The 11165-nt window shown below is 39.0% G+C and overlaps 1 protein-coding gene across 2 annotated transcripts in view; it reads right to left on the bottom strand.

Annotated features, from left to right (window-relative positions):
• Nell1 (neural EGFL like 1) overlaps window positions 1–11165 on the bottom strand; it is a gene marked incomplete at its 5' end in the record, with an annotated part of 791721 nt that overhangs the window by 253903 nt on the left and 526653 nt on the right.

The raw sequence follows: 11165 nt of genomic DNA, 5'->3' as shown, positions 1-11165 counted from the left end.
GTTTTTCTCCGGTACCAGGAACCGAACTCACGACCTTGAGCTTGCCAGGCAGGCGCTTTGCCGCTGAGCTAAATCCCCAGCCCCTATTTTCTCTTTTAGAGGTGAAATTAAGACTTTCTCAGAAACACACCTGATTAATACTTCAACTTTATGAGACTATCTCTAAATTTATTGAATCAGAATTGCTGGAATTGGGACCTAACCATTAAGGATTTTTTTTCTTTTTTTTAAAAGAGAATAAAAAATTTTTAAAATGCATAATAAAATTTGAAAGCCACTGGGCTGTGAAAGATCTCAACAGGAATGAGGAGGAGCTGCATAAGGGTGAAGAGAGTGAAAAAGGAAAAAATTGTAAACACTTTTAGGGATATTTAGTAGATGAACAGCACTAGGCTACCGACCTAGGGACACTAAACATTATTCTCAATGCATTTAACAGACAAGATGATGGTGCTACAACTAATGGAAATGCACAACTGAAGTAAAGGGAAAACAGGTGAAAACAGATTGAAAATGAATTAAATCTCAGATACACTGTGCTTCTGGAGGCTCAGATGGCATCCACATAATGATGCCTGGTGGGTAGGTGCACAAATGTGTGTGCAGTTCCACAGAAAGGATCATGGGTGATAATATAGATTCAAGAGCCATCAAGTAAGGGAGAGAGTTAAGCACACGTAAGTATAGAAAATAGCCCAGGGCAGGAATGCTTAACTTGTCTTTTTCTGTGATAGATGATCAATGCCATTCATAGGAGACACCACTCCAGGATCATATTCAGATTGTAATGAAAACTAAACACACACACACACACACACACACACACACACACACACACACCACTCACAAAAGGAGTCAGCCAAATAAAGCTATGAGCTCCCAGAATGTTTCATAGATAATATTCACACAGGCTTTTTACTAGCAAATGATTGATGAAATGTACTTAATTATCTCATTGGTAGAGCCCTTACCTAGCATGCATGAGGCTCTCGTTCAATCCCTAGGACCACAAAAAATATATAAATATATAGACACAGATATTACATATATCACATAGTATTTATATTTGCATGTTAATATAAATAGCATTGTTCCATATATCATTTGTATGATGACTTTGATTTTGACTTAAATATGATAACTATAGCCTCACTTTCATTTCTGTGATGGAAGGATATAGATGCACACATATTTTTCTTCATCTCTCTTATGAAATATGTAAAGTCAAGGAAACAAATACAACTATAAATCCACAGTGCACAGGCTATCATATTTCAAAATTGCTATAACTATTAATGATATATCAAAAACTATAGACCATGAATTTTCAGAAAATGTAAAATGGGCTATGAATTATGAGCAATTCTTTTCCAGAGAACTCAAATGCCACCTCGCTACACATAAACGGGCACACATTATTGCAGTGTAAATCAATGAGTATGATTTCCTCATGGCAGTCACTTGGAGTGAGCCTAATTAATTTCAAGTCATACACAAGTGCTTATCACAGCACTTATGAATACATAAGTAGCTCTCGTGCTTGGTGATGTTATCACCGATTGTGATAGTGTGACATCATGCTGCTAAGGACAAAACATAGTACACTGATGATGACAAACTTGGGACCATCAATATAGGAAGTGTCCAAGGAAGATGACTAGGAAAGAAATGAGCTAGGGTTCAGGAGAGGAGAGAGAAAAGGGTGTCATAGAATATAAGAGAAGTGAAAGATCCAAGGAGTGAGCAGTCCACACTGTCAAGCCCTGTTGACAAGGAAGTAAAATTAGAAATAATAAAAAGGGAATCATTGCCAAACTCCATGAAGCCGTCTTCATTAGTGGTCCAGAACATCAGCTCCAGAGAGTCCAGCAGGCTGCTGTGTGAAACCCTGATAACCTTTGCAAACTTCCTGACTCCCTTTGTAACTTACATTCCAGTGAGAGTAGACAGAAGAGAATAAATATACTAGATGCACAGTAAGTAGAAGACAGTAAGGAAAAAAGATATAGATCTTTTAATGTCAGAAAAAAAGAGTGCAGGGGCTGAGGATTTAGCTCAGCTGCACATCGCCTGCCTGGCAAGTGCAAGGTCGTGAGTTCGATTCTCGGTACTGGAAAAACAACAACAACAAAAAAAAAAAAAAAGACAGAAAAAAAGTGCAGAGAAAGAAATACACAACTCTATGTTTCAGGAAGGGTTAAATGAAAGATATTTAGACGGAATGTGCATGGTCAGTTGATGGTAAACTGCTTCTGGGTGGTCAGGTCAGGATTCAGAGGTGCAGAGGATGGAACAACTGTGTCCCTGAGTTAGGATGCTTACAAATGGGATTTTAATCCAGGCTTAAAGAAAGGCTAGTAGCACTAAATCCGGAGGAGGGAAGAGACTTTCCAAAAGACTGTGGAATACACCAAGCATTCCTATTTGGCTGAAAGGAAGGATTTCTGTAGGAAAATACTAGCAGACAAATGGCAAAGCGTATTCGGGTCAGAGAATAGAGGGCTTTGAATGGCAAATGAAGGAATTTATATGACACCCTGAGGACAACAGAGGAACATTAAAGAGCTATGAAATAAAAATAAAGGGCTCTGAAAGATATTACCTTAAAAAAGAAAAAACAGAGAAACCATAAAGTTTCAAGACCCATGACCAGTGTCTACCAAAGCTTTGCCATAATGTAAGGAGAAATTTTAAAACACACTCATACTTTTTAAGAAAGCTTTTAAAACCTACTTGAAGTCCTAGAAAACCAATTATGGATGTCATTTCCATTTTTTCTAAAGGAATTAATACACTGAGTCTCAAATGGCTCCATTTTCTCTACTTCATCATTAAAGCAATGTCTCACCTGCCACGCCACCACAATTTAATAACCACGGAAGAGCGGCCAGTTGGCAAAGGACTGCGGCAAGCCAGAGCTAAAGAGTTACAGAACTGGCCTCGCTGCTTCCAAAAGAGAACGCACACTATGCATACAATAGCAAATCTGCTGTAGAAGCCCTTTTTGACAAAGCTACTCCCACTTGCATTTTCATATGAAGAACTGTTTCTTTGGTATGGTTTTCAAGAGAATAACCACACAGAAAAGATACTTCAGTGATGGTAGAATTAATATTGTCAGGTTATTCATTAACATTATCATGTTACTTATGTTTTTTTAGGAGGATGAAGTGAGGAATACATAATCTGGTCATGAAAGGGATATTGAAGCAGCAAAGTTAGTCTTTCTCAAAAGAAATTAGGTGAAGCCTGTCAGTTGGAAAGTGTTTATCTTACACCTTCTGCTCTAATCAAACTTTACAGGAACACGAATATCTCTATTCAATAGTTTTCAATACCCAGGAACTATGAATACACCATTTTAAATTTGCTCTGTCTAGCAGGATTATAGCCTTCCAAGACCTATTTTTATATGATTGTAATTATTATTATATTTTTCTTCATTATTATATTTTTCTTCAATTCTCCTATGTCTGGGTGGCTTTCCGTTTAAACACGATGAGGAAAGAGAACCTCTCTGCACTGATGACGAGTGGAATGTAAGTGGACAACGCTCTGTCTGTATGAAAAGCTCTCTCAGTTTTTAGTGCAGTACACACATGCACATTTCACAGTGGTCAACACCAACTCGGGCAACTGTATGCCCTGCATTTCCTCAAACATTCTCCACTTTACTTAGTCCAAAATTCATAATCCCGGTAAAGTAGATCCAGCCCTGGGTCTCTTCTGCTGAGGCTTGTGCTCTTTTCCTTACATCATGCTACTTTTCTTCTTGTGTGCTTTATGTGTCTCCATGGTGTCCCCTTCCCACCCATTCCTGAGAAAAAAAGAAAGAATAACTCAAATTTGCACACATGCACACACACACACGCACACACACAAGCCACCACTACCACTATGGTAGACTTTAAGAAATAAACTGAAAATTATGGAAGAAAAAAAACCCTAAAAATAGCTACAAATACATTTCTAAGTAAAGATGTTTGAATGAAAGAATATGCTTGCTTCTCTTCCTTGTTGAAATCTCAATAAAGTTATATTTACTTTTTTTCCATTTTTTTAAAGTTTGTAAACCTAAAAAGGTCATTAGAATTATAGAGACATTAATAAAATTTGGAGAGTGGAAAGAAGATGAAAGAGTGATGACTGCCTTCTCAGATTAAAAATAAAAAAGGAAAGAAAAGAAGAAGAGGGAAGGAAGAAAAGGGAAGGGAAGGGAAGGGAAGGGAAGGGAAGGGAAGGGAAGGAGAGAAAGCTAAATCCAACTCAATAAAAAACAAGTCAAGAAGCAATTCGTATTGCTCCAAAGGATGCAGGTACACGTGGGCTGAAACTCTGCCTAAGAACTGGAGATGCACTCAATTCTACACCCCAGCCTTTCCAGCTTGGTAACTGCCCCTCCACCTGCCTAATCAAAGATTCATGTTCTGCACTGGAAAATATCAGGCATATCTGAGTAAGATTCCAAACTGAATAAAAGGAACATAAGTGAAAGCTTATATGGCATTCAGAATCCTAGAAGATGGATTTATGTTGGAACCAGTTTTGAATAGTATTTTCTTAAAAAGACCAACAAAATAATATTAAATTACTGGAAAGATATTTACAATTAGGTGTTTCTCAAGAGAAGGATGTAGATTCAATTCCATGTTCAACAGTCACTTAATGTGCACTGAGATTTGATCAGTGTTTTATTTCCAAGCTTTTAAGTGTTAACAAAAAATAGGTTCCAACATTTGTGGGAGGTTTCTAATATAAAAGAAAGAAGCTGCAGCAAATTAACAGACACATGCAAGGGAGTTACAGGAGGCCCATTAAGAGAATATTTCCTTATTATTATCACTTTATTCATTTTCATTATGCCCTAAGAGAGACAGGATATCACAGCTGTGACACAAAGAGTATGCTATGAAAAAAATACAGGAAGAGAAGAAAACATGTTGCAATAAAAAAGAGGACAGCAGACGTGAAAAGTTAATTAAAGAACTGGAAGATGAAGTGCATGATATTTCCAGATTGTAAATGAAGGTGATATATGCCTGCAAAACAGAAAATAAAGGTAGAGAACTGAGAAGTCTGGCATCAAAACAGGAGAGTCAGAAAAAGACAAGGGAGGGAAAACAAGAAGGAGAATACAGAAAAATCAACAAAGATATAATGCAAGAACATGCATAGACTTAAAAGTTACAACTATCTTGATTGTAAAGTCTCACTGAATGCCATGAGAATCCATGAAAGAACTATACCCAGGTCATTATTACATTTAAATTATAAATTATAAGTTTCAAAGCAAAGTTTAAAAAGCCAGAAAGGCACTGGATTTCTCAAATTCCATGGTAGAAAACAGTGCAATAATGTCTTTAAAATCCTGAGGAAAGAACGATTTGTGAACTAAAATATCTAATCAAATTACCAGGCAAAAGTAAAGGTTGAAGTACTTTGGAAACATATTTGGCATACCATGTGCTAGATAGCTTCCTATGTAATTTGTAAACACTAACTCATTTACTAACAGTTCCAAGATCTCAAAGCATTTTCTCTCCTGTACCTTTTCTAGTATAACTGGAATGAATGAAGAACACGTTCTACCAAGACAGAACAGTAAACCAAGAAACAGTAACCAAAGGATGCAAACCCTGGCGTTCCCACTATAAGGAGAGGCAATAGGATGCCCCCAAAATTGTGACAAGAGGTCCCCAGGACCTGAGCTACGCAGCGAGTCCAGAAGTCTGTCAAGCTGTGGGGAGAGTGTGTTTTCAAGAACAGGAAAGTTTTAATGCAGTAGAGGGCATTTATACAACAAGTGACAGATTGGAATAAATTATAATAAATCCCCAGAAAACTGAGAAATAAGATGAATAAACCAGATGAGTACTGATGACAAGAGGAACGGAGTTGTACAATACAGAAAATCAGAAACAGTATATTTTACGATTCAGGTTGATAACAGCATGTATACAGTTATCACAGCACAAGCGCAGAATACCCATCCAGCAACAAGTGACATGGCGAGGTGAAAGACAGACAAATGGCCTCCTTATAAGGTGGAAGTTAATGTGAAAAATGTAATGAAGTAGCAAGAGACATGCTGCTCAGAGACAGGGAGAAAAGCATCAGGAGGGTTTGCTGATGGAATTAAAAGCGGTTTCCTCTAGGGAGAGGACACAGGGAAGGGTTATCAGGGGACTCATCTTTTTATAAAGCCTTCTAGAACTGTTCAGTTTTTTAAGCTACATATACATCTAGGCTTGATAGAAACGCAAATTAACTCCTGATTGTTTGTAAATGAACTTTTCCTTTGAGGCAGTAAGGTTTGGGAATGAAAAGCCACCAGACAACTTGATCTATAATTCTGACACCTTTGTGGATAGCTAGTAAAGTTTTGGCAAACTGTTTATTCTCTCTCTGCCTCAGATACCTCTTATATAAATGACTTTAATATCTTCCTCATCAAGTTCTCTGAAGATTACATACATGTAATTTGAACACTGGATATTTTTATGATCATTATTATTAGTGTAAATGCACTATTTCAGAATGTTAGATCAATCCAAATAAGATAAAATCAAATAGCATTTCACTTTATTTAACCCAAAATACAATTATTCACCCAAATTCATGTTTTACAATGTCTAAGAACTAGCATACCAATTTTATAATTAGCAATACTTTATTCCTTGACCTCATGATAACTGAACACAGTTTATTACGATCCCTTATTGAGCTTCTGCTCAATAAAGTGTAGAGGATTTTTAAATTTTGCCTTCAATTAAAGAATATGTGCAGCCCTTAATACTGTAACATCCATCCACTTAGCAACTTGAGAAATTGATGGAAAATATTAATACATCTGCTAGAGGAAGAATGAATTAACTTCCATTTTTAATTCTCCTCTTCTGAAAGAGAAATTACTGTTAAGATCTGTCTTGATATTTTGTGAATGCTGACTAATTTTTAAAACATTTTTAGATCAAACATGGGTCTAAGTTAAAATTCATCCACCAAAAGTGTGTCAATGAAAAAAGAGAGGATTCTCAATAACCCACAAGACAAAATATTATTTTTCTGGAGCAGATGAGGACTCTGCCTCTGCTACATACATATTTGAGGGCTGGGTTTGTAGCCAGTAGACAAATAATTTTCCAGCAATTGGAAACCCTCTTTCTCAAGGAGTGGCAGTGAGATAAGGGATAGCAAAGGATAAGAATATGTACATCTAAGCGGTTAGCCAGAGGGACATTCTGCATGATTTGTCCCAAGACTATAGGAGAATGTGCATGAAAAATAAAACACCTCAGGATTCTCCGTGCTGCTAACAAGTCATGTTTGAATATCCACATTACCTGCCACATCATCTTTGGCTCCTTTGTCTGTACAGAGGGACAGCTAATGAAGACATTCTCATCTTCCTGACGCATTCGCATGGACGGTAATCTTTCTGTTTCTTGAGGCAGCTTGCAATACTGCCTGTCAAGTGTAATTACCAGCAGAACATAAAACTATCACTTGCCTATTACCTTGTTAACATGTCCACAATGAGCTAGTGTGAAATGAACACAATAATGATGTAGTTTATTGGAAAAAAAAAAAACTGTCAGACACAGCTTATAGTGCTCACCAGGGTCCGAGTGTCAGAGAATATTATGTGATAAGAATAAGCCACTATTTTCACATTGCAAATATAATGTTCCAGGTTCGTTGAAGCTGATTTCAGACACAGGGGATAGTTTTAGAGTTTTCTAACACCTGTGGACTGCATTGGTGCTGTTGGACAAATATACATTGAAAGGTTGTACATCAGCTCTGAACTTGCATAAAGTCTATGGAGATAGGTAAAGTACCAATTTGCATATATTCAAATCAAGGAAATGAAACAATCAAACACTTGACCAAGATCTGATGAGCATCCAAAGCATACTGGACACTCTCCTAACACAGATTAACTCCCTCACTCCCTGGCCAGAGTAATTTTACAGTGAAGAGAGGCTTCAATTCTGTCTCTTCCCACAGACAACTTAGGAAAACCCATGGTAGTAAGACAATCTTGGGGAGCTTGGCTAGGGCCCATCCTACGATCACTGACAACCCTAATTTTACTGCTTCCAGTTGGGCCTTGTCTCAAAGGATCACATGTAATATGCCCTATAAAGATTTGCCAGGGAGACTGAAAGAGGGGGAAATGTAACAGAAAGTGTCCTCTGCCAGCGAGTACGTTTCAGTTTCTTAGTTGCCCAGGTAATAGTTCCTGTTCCAGTTGTAGGTGTTCCCGTCTCTTAGAAACGGCTGGTCACTATGATGCACAGCTGGTCACTGTGATACACATTGTATAAATCAATCCCCAAGTACAAGCCATTCCGCCTTTGTACTTCCTGCTTGCTTATCCCATATAAATCCTAGAGCCAGAGATCAGGACCTGATATTCTGGGCCTGATATTCCCTATCAGTGCCTGTGGACATAAATAAATCTTCCTCCAAATCCTGGGTGTTGTTTCAGTGTTTCTTCTTGCCTTTGCACCATCACTCCGGCAGCACTTTGGAGGAGGCAGCCCGCCGCCCTCACAGTAGCACCTCGCCTTTGCTTTTTCCTGAAGCAGCTCACCAGCTTGTCAGTCCAGCTCTCCAGGTTTCCTCAAGAGAGACGCAGGTTCCTGTTCCTTCTGTCACCGAACTACAGAGGACACATTTCACGCCTTTTGCGTGATCAGACTGTCGCACTCCAGGTCTGGCGAGAGTGAAGGTGCTGGTGCACTTGCATCAGAGGAGGAAAGACCACAGGACCAGGACAGATCTTTCCCAGTAAATTCTCCTCAAAAAATCCTAACTACACTCTCTTGAATTTTCCGTATGTTCGAAGTGGATGAGGAATTTAAGATCATGAAAATGGCTCTAAAATGTCTTCTTTGAAGTTCTCACTTAGTGGTCCAGCATCTCGCAGTACATAACGAGTGTTTCCTGGCTTAGGGCCACAGTGAAGCACCAAGCATCCCACCTCAACAGACACTGCCATTCCTCCCTCCTTTCTCCCGGTATTAGTACTTCCTCTGCTCAGGAATACAAATCTATGCACCAAAATGCTTTTCTCAGTCTGCTTCTAAGAAAACCCAAACTCAGATACTCTTTACTGCCTAATCATTTAGCTTTTTGCCATTATTTTGCTACCCTATGTCTTAGGCTCTAAGTTTCCACCCACTTCCCTTTAGGGAAGGTGGTGGTCACCGTAAGACCAGTCAAATCCCCACTGGGGTGGGGACAGTTTCTAAGCCTAACACCAGCCATAGACAATGTAACGCCATGAGCCCATTTAACTAGGGAGTCAGACTGAGATCTGACACATATTTCAGGGTGACCAGGAATTCAAAATGTGTGATAACTTTAAGCTTCTTCTAACTTAGGAGCAAAGAGTTTCATTGTTTTTTTTAAAAAAATGCCAATGTTAGTAGATCCAACACCAACTCTGCCTCCTAGATCTTCATTGTCGTTACGAAGGGTGACACCGTGGGAGTTGTTTCCAATCAAACTTCAGACTCAGATCAATAGCTCTTCAGTTCAATTAAATACACAATGAGGAAATAAATCCAGTAAATGCAGCATTTCTGTGCTGCAGTGGAGTTCTACCAATCTTTGTGTCTTTCTTTGGTTCTCAGCAAGAGTTTATATATAATTATATGAAGATTGTTCAGTAGAGGTAAAAATTACACATCATGGGGATATAAAGTGAAGGAAATAATTATATAAAGATTATTCAGTAGAGGCAAAAATTACATGTCATGTGGATAGGAAGTAAAAGAACCTTAGAAAAATAAATGACATAAATATGAACAGCAGTATTGGACATCCATTTACAGAGTGCTCCCGGTATAGCAAACACTTGTAAAGCAACAAAAGTAAGGGAAATATTAGCTCTGCCTTACCGGGAATCACAGTCTCGTGGAGGAGACAGCGACGTAAGAGAAGATGCGACAAATATGCCAAGTGTTGGTCTGGAGGCAAGAATGGCTTGCAAGAGGGACAGACTGGGAGGAGCGTGTGTGAATGCTCAGGGAACTGGGAAAGTCCTCCATGAAAAGGTAAAGTGTGAATCGACTGTTTAAGGAAGAAGGCAGTTTTCTTCAAAAGTCAAAACCCGGAGAAAATTCCAAGTAGATAGGACAAAGTGTACAAAAGCATGAAAGTGTGGCCCTTAAAAGTGAAAGTGGAAATAACGAAGAACAAATCCAGACACATAGATGGGCACTAATAAAACCTTGTAGAAGGAATTGGTTATGTTTTATAGCTTGACATTTCTCGGAACAAATGTGTAAATGGAAAAAATACAATCTTCAATCAAGAAACACAACACCCAGATTCTTCTAGGGAAAGGGGAGGGAGGAGAGACACATATAGAGCACTACGTAATGCATAAGAAGCAACATCTTTAACAGCACATCTTCATTTCCAATTTCCCAGTTCCACTGAAGCTGCCCCCTACCCACCTCAGATGTTTGCCAGGATGTAATCTTGTCAAATTGCATGCCACTCCTCCCTCTGAAGCTAGCTCAAAAGGGTATTTTGCTAAGAAACTTTTAAGTTTAGTTATTACCTCTGTAGTAGATGATCCAAACAGAAAAACCTATTTGCCTTACAATATCCAGGGGGTTTCCTAAGGATAGCGTCTCTGTTTTTTCAGACACTAAACAAACAAGCCAATTGCTTTCCCGGGAAATGGAGAGTATGAGTCACATAGGTTATCAACAAACCAAGGAAAGCAGAGGTGTCAGCTTCTAGGCACAAGAAAGGTAACTGTAAAGCCTTGCTAGCCTCAGGAGGTAAGAATGTGAGTACCCCAAACTGTCCCACCAACACAGGTGGGACCACTGTTAAAAAAAAAAAAAAACCCTCACTTGGCTCCATTAAAAGTCGCAGGACTGCCATGGGGCACCCTGACCCTTTGTTCTTAACGTGGAGACTGCACTCTACCTGTTAAATTAGCTCATGCAGCCCAGCGTGCCTGTCATTTCAGATCATTGCCATTCCCTCTGCTCCCCTCCATGTCAGAGAAAGGCAAACGAAGGTGCTTCTGAGAGAAATTCAGTGAGCATCTGAAGGCTGCAGGGCCTGCTCAGCTGCTTTCAGCTGTCCCTGAGCTCTACACAGCCACACTGTAGCCCCCAGTGACCATCTCTGCC

This window comes from Chinchilla lanigera, unplaced genomic scaffold (assembly GCF_000276665.1).
Source record: "Chinchilla lanigera isolate Chin_1 unplaced genomic scaffold, ChiLan1.0 scaffold00075, whole genome shotgun sequence".
NCBI lineage: Eukaryota > Metazoa > Chordata > Mammalia > Rodentia > Chinchillidae > Chinchilla > Chinchilla lanigera.
Note: the sequence above shows the minus strand (reverse complement) of the source record. Positions and strands in the feature narration are given on the sequence as shown.